At 38.2% G+C, this 12,724-nt stretch overlaps 1 protein-coding gene and 1 long non-coding RNA gene across 8 annotated transcripts in view; one reads left to right on the forward strand and one right to left on the reverse strand.

The window, feature by feature from the left end:
- Positions 1–12,724, forward strand: part of NALF1 (NALCN channel auxiliary factor 1) — a 517,684-nt gene that overhangs the window by 172,922 nt on the left and 332,038 nt on the right. The gene's annotated exons all lie outside the window — the stretch shown is intronic.
- The window catches only part of LOC310903243, a 116,971-nt gene that overhangs the window by 14,607 nt on the left and 89,640 nt on the right, over positions 1–12,724 (reverse strand). For 2 of the 3 annotated variants that reach the window (XR_014587374.1, XR_014587375.1), the window contains one exon: positions 8,852–8,914. This is a non-coding gene — a long non-coding RNA (uncharacterized lncRNA). Of the gene's footprint in view, positions 1–8,851; positions 8,915–10,302; positions 10,340–12,724 lie in introns of those variants that run through there. The other variant, XR_014587376.1, reaches the window with a different exon arrangement.

A 12,724-nucleotide genomic window follows, 5' to 3' on the forward strand; every position in this document is an offset into this window, starting at 1 on the left:
TACTGCAAGGAAACATTATGTTGTGGGGAAAACATTTTGTTGGTGATGGTGTTTTTCTGTTTTGTTGTGGAGAATAGATTTACCTGATCTAATACATGTATGAAATCCTTATCTTTTCAACAACCCGTTTTTATATGGCTTCTGAAAGTACCAAGAATGTTGAATAAATGAAAGCATTCTATAAATAGAGTTGCTTAGGTAGTGAACGGTGAATCCAAATATTGTCAAATTCCTAAGGGAAATAGGGTGCTAGATAGAAAATGTGTAATAATATTTAAACATCAGGCAAACACATTTCCTTGTTTTACATCTGTTTTCCACCAGATTTGACAGACTTACAATTATTCATGTTTCATGTGAGGAAGACCAGTGCATTTATGATTAAGCACACCTGGTTTTCCTCAAACAAGTAACCTGTTTTAAGTAAATGGAGCTGTTTTTAATAAAAGACGAGGAGGGATTGCACCCAAAGTGTGTGTTTAGGAAAGATCATATGAAGACATCAATACTTGTTACATACAAATGGCTCTTATTGGATCATCAGTCTTGAAAGTAATGCTAAAGAAAAAAAAAAATACTTGCTCCAAAACTGCTTTTCCTTGTAACTAATCTTTTATAGAAATAAATATTCTATGGAGCTAAATGAGGCTTTTGTTTTTTTTTTAAGCATTAAAGGTTAAGTTGTCAAATTAGATATGTTTGATTATTTATGACAACATGGAGGTGGTGTAAAATTAAACATATTATCCTGATATACTGATATGATCCACATATTTCTGAGACGGAATCTATTTTAATCACCTCATACATTCTAAAATATTTTTTGCACAATACAGAAGAATATTGGCTCCTTTTAATGAATCGTTTACTTTTGATTGTTGTAGAATTGAAAATTCCTTATTAATGTGAGGAAGTTCAGTAGAAACTTGGATGAGTTATAAACAGATGAGTAGTGCTTGTATAGAGTTTATTTTCACTGCATGTCTTGTTCTTGCAGCAATAATATTGCAGTGTTTACATACGAGGGCCATCTGAAGTGACTACTGAGGATAAGGAAAATGCTGAGGTTCTTAATGACTTCTTTACATCTGTATTTACCAGCCAGACCACTTATCCTCAGAGTACTCAGCCTCCTGACTTGGAAGTCTGGGACGAGGCACAGGAGAAACCCCTCACAATTCATGTGGAAACAGAGACCTGCCGCTCTACCTGGACTGTCACAAGTCCATGGGGCCTGATGGGCTCTACTCGAGGGTGCTGAGGGAGTTGGCGGATGTGATTGCTGGGCTGTTTTCCATCATCTATCAGTGGTCATGGTCATCCAGAGAGGTCCCAGATGACTGGAGACTTGCTAATGTGATGCCCATCTATTAGAAGGGTCGCAAGGAGGACCTGGGGAACTACAGTCCTGTCAGCCTGACCTCAGTGCCAGGAAGGGTGATGGAACAAGTCATCTTGAATGTAATCATGCAGCATGTGCAGGACAACTGGGGGATCAGGCCCAGTCAGTATGGGTTCATGAAAGGCAAGTCCTGCCTGACCAACCTCATTTCCTTCTATAACTGGGTGACCCACCTGATGGATGAGGGAAAGCGTGTTGATGTAGTCTGCCTATACTTCAGCAAAGCCTTTGACATGGTCTCCCACAGTCTTCTCCCGGAGAAGCTGGCAGTCCATGGCTTGGACAGGTACACTCTTTGTTGTGTAAAAAACTGGCTGGATGGCCGTGCCCAGAGAATGGTGGTGAATGGAGTGAAATCCATCTGGCGACTGGTCACAAGTGGTGTTCTCCAGGGGTCGGCATTGGGGCGCACCCTCTTTAATATCTTTATTGATTATTTGGATGAGGGAGTTGTATGCACCCTCAGTAACTTTGCAGACGACACCAAGTTGGGGGGGAACTGTTGGTCTGCTGGATGGTAGGAAGGCCCTGCAGAGGGACCTGGACAGGATGGGTCTATGGGCAGATGCCAATGGGATGAGGTTCAACATGGCTAAGTGCTGGGTCCTGCACTTTGGCCACAACAACCCCATGCAACTCTACAGGCTTGGTGCAGAGTGGCTCGAAAGCTGTGCAGAGGAAAAGGATCTGGGGTTGTTGATTGATGTTCTCCTGGACATGAGTCTGGCAGTGTGCTCAGGTGGCCAAGAAGGCCAACGGCATCCTGGCTTGTATTGGGAATAGTGTAGCCAGCAGGGCCAGGGAGATGATCATCCCCTTGTACTGTGCTCTACTGAAACCACACCTCGAGTACTGTCTTCAGTTTTGGGCCCCTCAGTACAAGAAGGACATTAGGGCCTGGAACATGTCCACAGAAGGGCTACAAAGCTCAAAAAAAAAAAAAAAAAGCTGGTGAAGGGCCTAGAACAGAAGTCCTATGAGGAGCGGCTGAGGGAACTGGGGTTGTTTAGTCTGGGGAAGAGGAAGCTCAGGGGAGACCTTTTTACTCTCTACAGCTACCTGAAGGGAAGGTGTGGGGAGCTGGGGCTTGGCCTCTTGTCACAGATACCTAGTGATAGGACTAGAAGGAATGGCCTCAAGTTGTACCAGGGGAGGTGTAGGTTGGAAATGAGGAGACATTTCTTCTCAGAAAGAGTAGTCAGGCATTGGAACGGGTTGCCCAGGGAGGTGGTGGAGTCACCATCCCTGGGGGTGTTCAAGGAAACTTTGGACATTGTGCTCAGGGACATGATTTAGTGGGTGACATTGGTAGTAGGGTGATGGTTGGACCAGATGATCTTGGAGGTCTTTTCCAACCTTTATGATTCTATGAAATCATGAATAGAATAAAAATGGTATAAACTTCATGGAGAAAATTAAAGTGATCTTGAAATATAAAATGTATTATAGGTCTACAAAACACTAGAGTCTGAATTTAAGTACATTTCTAGTGTCATAAGTAATAAAATACTTTCTTGATATGTATTTGGGCAAGGCTTTCCTCAGTTGGCTTATGAGTTTTGTCTACTCTCTCTATTAAGAGTTATGTGTACTTAGTGAATGTTTAGTTCTACAAATATGTGCATATAGAGATTTTGTATAATAAATGGGTAGGTCCAAATTCTCAGTCTTGTATATTCTGGTATATTCTGTTATCATTGCAAATGCTCAGATTATATCTATCAGAAATAATTGTTTTTGTTACCTTGTCGATGTAGAAAATCTCTCTCTCTCTCTCTCTCTCTGTCTCTCTCTCTCTCTCTCTCTTTCTCTTTCTCTCTCTCTCTCTCTCCCCCTGCCCTCCCCCATGTAATACATGAATGGAAAAATCAATTTACTAATTTCAACATTCCGATTAATTTTCCTATATGTATGATATATATGTATATCTGTTGTCTAAATAATAGTTAAAAATGTGTTGTTTTTTTTTTAAAGCCTGAACATTTTCTTGGTGTTCTCAGAGGAGTAAACTAGGAGCAGAATTAGGCAAAATCAAAATTCAGCAATTAAGAAAAAGACAGTGTTGCGCCTTGAGCCCTTGACCTAATCACAGTAACTTATGTGTGAAAGAATCAGACCTTTTTTTCCCAGAGGTTAAATTCCACATTTCACTCTGCTCACTCAGGTTTTATTAGCTTTGGAATATTTTAGATGGAACTTTGCCTTGAGCATGTGGTAAGCAAGGTGATTTACCTTTTTTTATTTGTCACTGAAGCTGTGTTGAGAAATAACATATAATCTAGAAGCTATCTTGCCTCTTAATAACTTGGCAAGATTATGCAACATTCAAAATGGTTGAAAGTCTATGAGTTTTTCCAAGCAGCTACCATATATACATTTGTTTGTTTTTTCTTGACTCCATTAGGGAATGCAAGCCTCTGGAAGGCGCTTCAGCTCTTTATTCTATGTCTGTTTCCGAGCTCCAAAATGACTAGTTTTGAGTGAACCTCCTGTCCTGGGCAGCTGTGGTGGCTTTGCTCACATCCCTGCTGCTGGGCTCTGCTCTGCTCAAACCATCCTTGCTCTTGTGAAATCTGTTGTTTACCATCTTTTCTGACTCCTTCATTCAGGATTTGGCTTTTTAAAACAGAAACTGAGTAACCTGCAGCCAGTGATCATTTTTCAAGATGTTCCTGGTTTTTCTTAGAGATAAATTCTGCCTGTTAGAATAGAAACTCCTCTTCTGTTTCCTGACAAAAAGAGGTTTTATCTTCCATTGCCTCTATGCAGCCTGAGTTTTAATGTGATTACAAAAGAGGATGTCTGATGTTTCTGTTTGGATCCAGGTAAGCTAGACATTGATTAGATGAAGTTCATGATTAGCTTCACCCAGGTTTCTGGGTCCTCTACTATTTTCAAAATTAATAAAGAAACTGAAAGTTAGGCAATCTACAGCCTGTGAGAATAAATGTAGGAAACTTAATTGTAAGACTACAGGTTTGGTGGGAGCTGTTTAATTGTTTTTATGACTTCCTCACATGACAGTCTCTGCTCTTCTTTCCTGTTCACATTTGAGAATGTCCTTTAAGTTATTTTGGCCTGAAATACTCTCTCCCTCTCTCTCACTTCCTCCCTCCCTCCCTCCCTCCCTCCCTCTCTCCCTCTCCCTCCTTTCGTCACGCCACTCCCCTGCCCCCCCCCCCCCCTTCCCCTTCCAGCCAACTTTCTCTTGGGCTTAAGGGAAGCACATTTATTCACTTGTCCTGATAAGAGCAGGGCATATTGCACAGGACATAAAGAAGCTTCCAGATACAACTATATGATCAAACATATGCAGGCAATAAGTGCCAAACCTCTGTACTACTCTTCAGCAGCTTGGGAAAAGTTTTAGGGAATAGAAAAGGAAGCATCTTGTCAGTATTCATTGAAGTCTTGCAAACTAGAAATGATCAAAAGGCTCAGTTAATTTCTGTGGTGTCTATGTTTTCAAAATGATGGAGAATGAAGCAAGATTAACAACCTGTGGGAATGTAACAACATAAAAAAGCCATCAATGTCTTTTTCTTTTCTTTTCTTTTCTTTTCTTTTCTTTTTTCTTTTCTTTTCTTTTCTTTTCTTTTCTTTTCTTTTCTTTTCTTTTCTTTTCTTTTCTTTTCTTTTCTTTTCTTTTCTTTTCTTTTCTTTTCTTTTCTTTTCTTTTCTTTTCTTTTCTTTTCTTTTCTTTTCTTTTCTTTTCTTTCCTTTCCTTTCCTTTCCTTTCCTTTCCTTTCCTTTCCTTTCCTTTCCTTTCCTTTCCTTTCCTTTCCTTTCCTTTCCTTTCCTTTCCTTTCCTTTCCTTTCCTTTCCTTTCCTTTCCTTTCCTTTCCTTTCCTTTCCTTTCCTTTCCTTTCCTTTCCTTTCCTTTCCTTTCCTTTCCTTTCCTTTCCTTTCCTTTCCTTTCCTTTCCTTTCCTCCTCTCCTCTCCTCTCCTCTCCTCTCCTCTCCTCTCCTCTCCTCTCCTCTCCTCTCCTCTCCTCTCCTCTCCTCTCCTCTCCTCTCCTCTCCTCTCCTCTCCTCTCCTCTCCTCTCCTCTCCTCTCCTCTCCTCTCCTCTCCTCTCCTCTCCTCTCCTCTCCTCTCCTCTCCTCTCCTCTCCTCTCCTCTCCTCTCCTCTCCTCTCCTCTCCTCTCCTTTTCCTTTCTTTTCTTCTCTTTTCCTTTCTTTTCTTTTCCTTTCTTTTCTTTTCGTTCCAGCTATGACTGGTACAATTCTGGGAAGATGGCAAAGGCAAAAGCAGACTTTGTATAGTGCGTGCCCTACAGAAGGAGTGCAAATGCTCTTCAGGAGTAACAGTACTATTTTCAACACTGCAAACAATGTTTTCATAGAATCTTTAAGGTTTTAACTCTTAGATCATCTGGTCCAGCCATCACCCTACCACCAATATAACACACTAAACTATGTCCCTAAGAACCACATCCAACCTTTCCTTGAACACCCCCAGGGTCAGTGATGCCACCACTTCCCGGGGCAACCCATTCTCCTGAACTGCTCTTACTGAGAAGAAATGTCTCCTAATTTCTAACCTAAACCTTCCCTGGTGCAACTTGATGCCATTGCCTCTAGTCCTATCACTAGTTACCAGTGAGAAGAGGCCAACCCCAGCTCCCCACAATTTCCTTTCAGGTAGTTGTGTTAAACTGAATTGTGGGGTGTATAGTTGCTTTTCAGCCATACTGTAGTTCTTAACAATTGTTACATTTCTGATCTCATATTTCCTATTTAAAAAATCTCTTTTCTTACACATATAAATATGTAATATATTACATCACATTACATAAAATTATTTTCAGCATGAAATCAACCTTAAACTTGAATTTCTTATGCTTAGGATTTTGACTCAAATAATATTAAGTGATCAAATTATCATATACTGAATATTTCATATGTCAGAGTATCCTCTGAATCTGTCCTGATGCCATTTTAATCAAGAAATTATTGGAATTCATTTGCAGAGTAGCCGAGAGGTTGACAGCAGTACTCTAGAACATCAAAATGTCCCTTTTGGTTTGTGGGAGCATGGACATCAAATGAGGTTTCTCTTAAGAAGGCCTATAAAGGAAAGTACTGAAGTTAACCAGAATACTTTCTCTGGAAAATTATATTTTGCTGAAAAATCATGCATATTTCATTGGATCATTCAGGCAGGAAGGGACCTCAGGAGCTGTGAGACCAGACCTGGCTGCTCAGGTCTTTCCTCTTGGACACCCCAAGGACAGATCCTGCTCAGACTCCTGGGCAGCTTGTCTCTCTGCTTGGTGGCCTCACACTGCCAGAGGCCTCCTCACACCTGGCCTGAGCCCCTGTGCTTCCAACCCACACCTGGCCAGCCTTGTTTGGCCATGTCCGACCCTGCAGGGCCTGGCTGCCCCAGCCCATCTCCCCAGACAGGGGAGGCTATGAGGTGCCCCTCAGGCTGCCCTGCCCTGGCCAGATGAGCCCCACTGGCCCAGCCTCTACTTGAGCCTGGGGAGCTGACAGTGGTTTGTGGTCTGGTGACAAATCCTAGGCAGTGGAGACAGCCCTGACCCTGGTCGTACTCCTGCTGACCCAGCCTCAAGTGCTGCAGCCATCTCTGCTGCCAGGGATTGCTGTAGGCACCTAGGGCACTCAGTGTCAAAAGCCGGACTGAAGTATAGATAAATGTCATCCACTACTCTCCCTTTGTTCACAGATCTAGCCATTTTAGCACAGTTTAACACATAAGGCAATCAGGTAGTTCACGTGTGATTTATCTCTAGCAAATCCATCTGGACAATTCTCAGTCATGTTCTCCTTTGTGTGTCAGTAGCTCTGCCAAACATCTCAAGAATGTGTGAGAGCAAAGAAGATTCTAGCTTTAATTAGATGGCTAAATTGTGCTCATTGCTCATCTTAGAGAGATGACAAGTACTTGAAAGCTTTCTTGTGTTGATCTGAAATGAACAATTCTACTGTGAATCAGGTAGCTAATGGACCTGAACTTGTGTCTTTTACAGAGCCACGCCAAATAGCCAGGATGCTTAGGAGAACAATGTTTTCCGACACTGTATAATTTTATGGAAAATTGTCTGTACCCTGCATCTATTTCAATAGGAATAAAAGATAATTCTGAAAAGATCAGATGTTGACCAGAAAAAGAATTTTTGTTCCTTGGTTCAGCTCTTGTGAACCCTAAAAGGATTTAGTAACATGGTATCTAGCAGAGAAAACTGTGACATTAAGCAATGGTCACACAAAGTGGCATTGACTTAAAAAAAGCCCTTAATGTGGGATTTGTATAGCTTTGCCTGTCTGATTAACCTGCAAATTTCTCAAAAGAGCTGAGGATGAAAATGGTATGTGATAAACCTATGCTGAGGCTGTAGTACTGGGATGGAAGAGAAAGAATATGCAATGATAACATTTTGTCAAAAATATATATTTTCAAGACAGTGGTCATTAAATTGTGATTTCAATTAAAATAAATAAATAAACAAATGTAAAGCTCTGCATAATATATCTGAGGAAACTATAACGTGGCTTTGGCTGCCTGGGTTAAATACAGAGATTTAGAAAAGAATAATTGTGTGTCGTTGGTTGACAGGAAAAAAAGCAATGCTTGTCAACACAAATTACCATCATGAAAGAAATACAGTGTTTATTGACATTTATATTGTGTGGATCAGTGAAGCTCTTTGAAGACCTGCTGCATATTTCATGGAAAATGGGCTATGTTTTTAATTTGTGTTTTTTAACAACAACAACAAAAAATACTACAGAAATAATTTTAAGGATTTTATATGGAAAATTACATGCACACCTTTGTAGATGCACACAAAAGCTTTGGGTATTTTAGTCACTGCTTGGCCTGCATGGTTTACAAAATTTTGCAAATTGACAATAAAATTTTGGATAATGGTCATTTCCTAGATATATTACCTTGATGGGATAATGAGGATATTAAATGAAGTTGTGTGAAAGATATTTTTGGAATGCCCATGCAAGAAGATTTTAAAATGCTTTAAAAGTCTCACATTTGAAAAGAACAAACAAAATTACCCGAAGCAACTGCAAAACCATATTACTTTTTTGATATGTAAAATACTTCTGCAAATTTATTTTAGCTCATTATCTATTCCATTTGTCATAGTCATACAAGCACATTTTATTAATACATATTTAATATTGTGAACATATTTTATGGAAGACTACAACCATAAAACAATGCACAGTCTTTTCAAATGCAAAACAAGTTAGATAAAAGACCATTCTGCCTAGAATAAAAATGCTTAACATTTAGTGTTAAGCATTAAGCATAATGTTAAAAATGCTTTAACATTAGTGGCCTAAGTTTATAATTGAGGCTTATAGACCTTCCACAGATCAGTTACTGTCTTGGAAATGAGGAAAGCCTTTTACACCCAACCACCCTCCCACCCCTCCTACTGCACTGTCACACAAACACACATACCTTAGTGAGAATAGTAGGGGATGCCCTGCGAAATACAGTTTAGAGTTTAAGTTGCCTTGAATCCTGCAAAACAAGGAATAGAAGTGCAAATTAAGTGATTTAAAACATCAAACAATTTATTAAGAAATTGACCTGTACATGAATCCTGGTCTTTTTTCTTTTCTACTCTTTTTTGAAATGAGAGCTTGTGTTAGAAAACATGCTAGGTTTCTATTAGACTCTTAATAGGCTTCCATTACTTTTATATGAAAAATAACCAGCCTCTGCTTGGAAAACAGTTGTCACAGGACCTTTCCCTCATTTGCCAAAAACAAAGAGCAATACCTCTAAATATTTTTGAAATACAAATTTTCCTTTAGAGCTGTTTTTAAGCATGTAAGAAATCTATACAGAGATGTTATCGCTTGACTTTTAAGTCCAGTTTTTTCCACCAAGAAATATACTAACAGTGTGAGTACCTCAACTATAAAGATTCTCTGTTACAGAATCATAGCTATAAAGACATATGACTTGTGTTCAGCTGCCATGCACGGTGGCAGACAATGTTTCATGACATGAACTAGAGTTGAGGAGTTAAACATTTCTGTAAGGTTAGAATAGGTGAGCCATGTTTTGGTCTATATAGATGCATGGCCAGTTCTGTCTTTGTCTTTCCCTAGTCTTTCACACCTTCGTTAACTTTGGAAAACCTAGTCAATCTAGACTCATGAGGCACAGGAGACGAAGAACGTGAACAATTTCACTATCATTCTGCTTATTATAAGAGAACATATTGGAGGTCTAATTAATCTTTTCATGCAGGAAGAGCAAAAAAATTGAAAATACTTTCACTAGACCTCACAAGATATAACTGCCCTATTTTTGTGCCCCGATGTGTGTGCACATACAGTTTGCTACAGTATAAATAAATACTTTAAAATTTCTTTCTGGCAGGCAATTATCTTTATTGGTGGGAGAGAGAAAGATGAGAGAAAAAGGAAAACATGATGCCTGTTTTGTTTTGCCCTGTGGATGTAATGGAAGCATTAGAAACCATTAAGAACAGCAATTGTCAGGAAATAACATGATTGATTTTGACCATGAATTGCAAGGACTGAAACTGTTTGGCTCTATTTTTACTTGCCATGTATACTGGTACCAAGAGCCTCCTACCCCATGGGTTGCTTGAGACTTTAGCAGTTCTCACTGGTAAATAACTAGAGAAAACCATGCAACTCTATACACCACTCTGTAGATATTAGCATACAAGTATACATCAAGTATACATACATTGCAACACTTTCGTCCCTTACTTTTTCTGAACAAGTGCTTTTTGTTGTTGTTGTTGTTGTTGTTGTTTTCCTTTCTCCAGATTTTCATAGTTTTAAGCTCTCACATAAAACGTCAAGAAATAGATTTGCTTTTTACACAAAATTGTTTCTGGCTTCATATAGCAAAAATACAGTACTTACTGACTAAAACATTCTGAATGGACTTCTGCTAAACTCTGAAAAAGTGGAAAAAAACAGTTAATTAACTTGAAAATGAGTAAGTCATCAAACAAAGTCCTGAACTTTGTTTCTTTTTTTTTTTTCTTCTCTTAAGTGTCATAATAAGTATCATTAAAAAAAAAAAAAAAAGAGGAGCTTGAGTATTGTGTTTCATTTTAATCAGACAACACAAATTATTTTAATGGAATCAAAATGGTATCATACTTAATTTCTCAAGATGCTCATTTCCCTTCATATCCTTTCAAGCTCACTCCTTAAATTCCACATGCCAGAGGAAATATTCATATATTCTCTACATAAATAAATAAATAAATAAATAAATCATGTCTCATCTGTTTGTATAAAGCATAACAATTAGCTTAGCAAAGGATATTTATTTTGTGCTGTTTTGTTTGTTTTATGTGCTTCCTGAGTTTTACTGAAACAGCCCAATATGCTTTGAAAATTGAAGACCCTATGACTTCAGCAAATGCCCATGTAAAAGTGGGGAAAAAGACACACACATATGTGCATGCAAAAAGAATAAGTGCTGTGAAGCTTTAAAGGTTCTCTAGTAGATTTTATTAATTTTCAATTTCCTCTGTATTCGTCTGTTATTGTTTTTCTCTTTATAAAACACCTGCTTTTTTTTTTTTTGGTAGCATAGTAAAAACAAAACAAAACAAAAACCTTAGAGGCGAAAATATGTGGTGTTCACTTCTTTATGTTTATTGACCATTAAAAACTAAAAATCTTGTAGATGTCTTTATGGTCATTTTTGGAAGACCTTGGAAGTCATACAAAGAAATCAAGAGACCTTTCTGTCATGTCTTTGTTATGTTGTAGATGAGTGAATGTAGTTCCATTGACAAGTGACTCTGTAAAAATCAGATGAACTTAGGGAGAGTTGGTGTCACTGAGCAATTTCCAGATGTTGTTGGACATTGCAAAGATCAGTGTGTGCTGTTTTCCTTTAGAGAGCCATATTGCCTTTCAGAATCGTGATATGTGTTTTAACACATGAGCATAGTGCAAGTGCAAAAGAATAATACTTTTTTTTGCACTTCTTAGTTATATGAGCATTCATGGTGTAGATAAAAGTAAACATTTTTATTTTCTTAACTGAGTGAAGACATCTGGTTTTGAATTATATTGCTAGAAAGCTACATGCAGAGTCAGTAGAAATCTAGAAATAATTGGCTTGTGAAACAGGAATTAGTATCTCCTAGCCTATGTCTGGTCTGTTGCTTATAATCCAGCGTTTCCAGTATCTGTTTTAACCTGTTCCTTTGTATCTAGATAAATGGTTATATTAGTGCCAGATAGTATAACAGAGCATTTAGTATTCAAATAAGGAGACTGTTTTCTCTGGCTAACTGAGATTGATGTCCACAAGGAGGGGAAAAAACAACAACAAAACAAAACAAACAAAAGAATACCCACATGTTCTTTAAATCACAAATATACTTATTATACTACTTGTTATACTACCTGTTAAAAGATATGGGAGGGGAAAGAAATAGATGGTATTTATGTAGGACATGTAGTGATAATCATAGCTTAAAGTTAGCTGTAGAATTTCCTTTTTTTTTTTTTTTTTCTCAGATGAAGCTAGCTATCTTCCTACACAGACATTTAACATCTGTGCTTAGGCTAGCAATAAGTGGTTTAAAAAGCTAAAAGGAAGATATAATTTGTGTAATGAAAAAATGTATATTTATATTCAATAATTCTTACCAGTGACCCAGACAAAGCTGGACCGTTTAGAAGCAGAAAATGTAGTCCACTGTGTTGCCAGGGCCTTGCAGACCTAGATTTTTTCTGAAACCGATAAAGTGCTTTTGTTTGGAAAATATTTTGGAACTGTGCTGAGGCAGAGGGTGACCAGTAAGTTGGAAAAATACTCCCAAAATAGAGTTTTGTTTTGATTTTTTTTTCATTCTCTTCACCAATCTCAATTCTTCATATAAACTATTTTGACTTCAAATGTAAAATGTGAGAATTTTTTTAAAGGCTTGATAAATCTTTATTCAACCACTTTTCTATAGTTTGTAAATTCCTTATGGTCAGAAGATTTTTTCCTTTAGTCTGAAAAATACTGGCTTGTACTTAATATTCCTGCTCTTTCTACCAGCCATATTATTATTGTTTTACTGTTTAGTGGCATTCTTTCACAAACTGTCCGTTTTCTATGTTTTATTGATATTTAAGTTGTCTGGGCTTCTTAGATTCAGAATAAGGGAGATACATTGCCATCTTTTGTTTGAGAACTTTGTTTCTCATCGAGTCTAAAACATCTTTATATATCTTGGTGTTAAGATTGGAATAAACACCTAGGTTGTTACATATGTGCTGAGTACAAACTAGCGTTTGCACCATGAAAAAGCCTCTGGAATGGTAACCT

Source organism: Anser anser (genome assembly GCF_964211835.1).
Source record: "Anser anser genome assembly, chromosome: 1".
Taxonomy (NCBI): Eukaryota; Metazoa; Chordata; class Aves; order Anseriformes; family Anatidae; genus Anser; species Anser anser.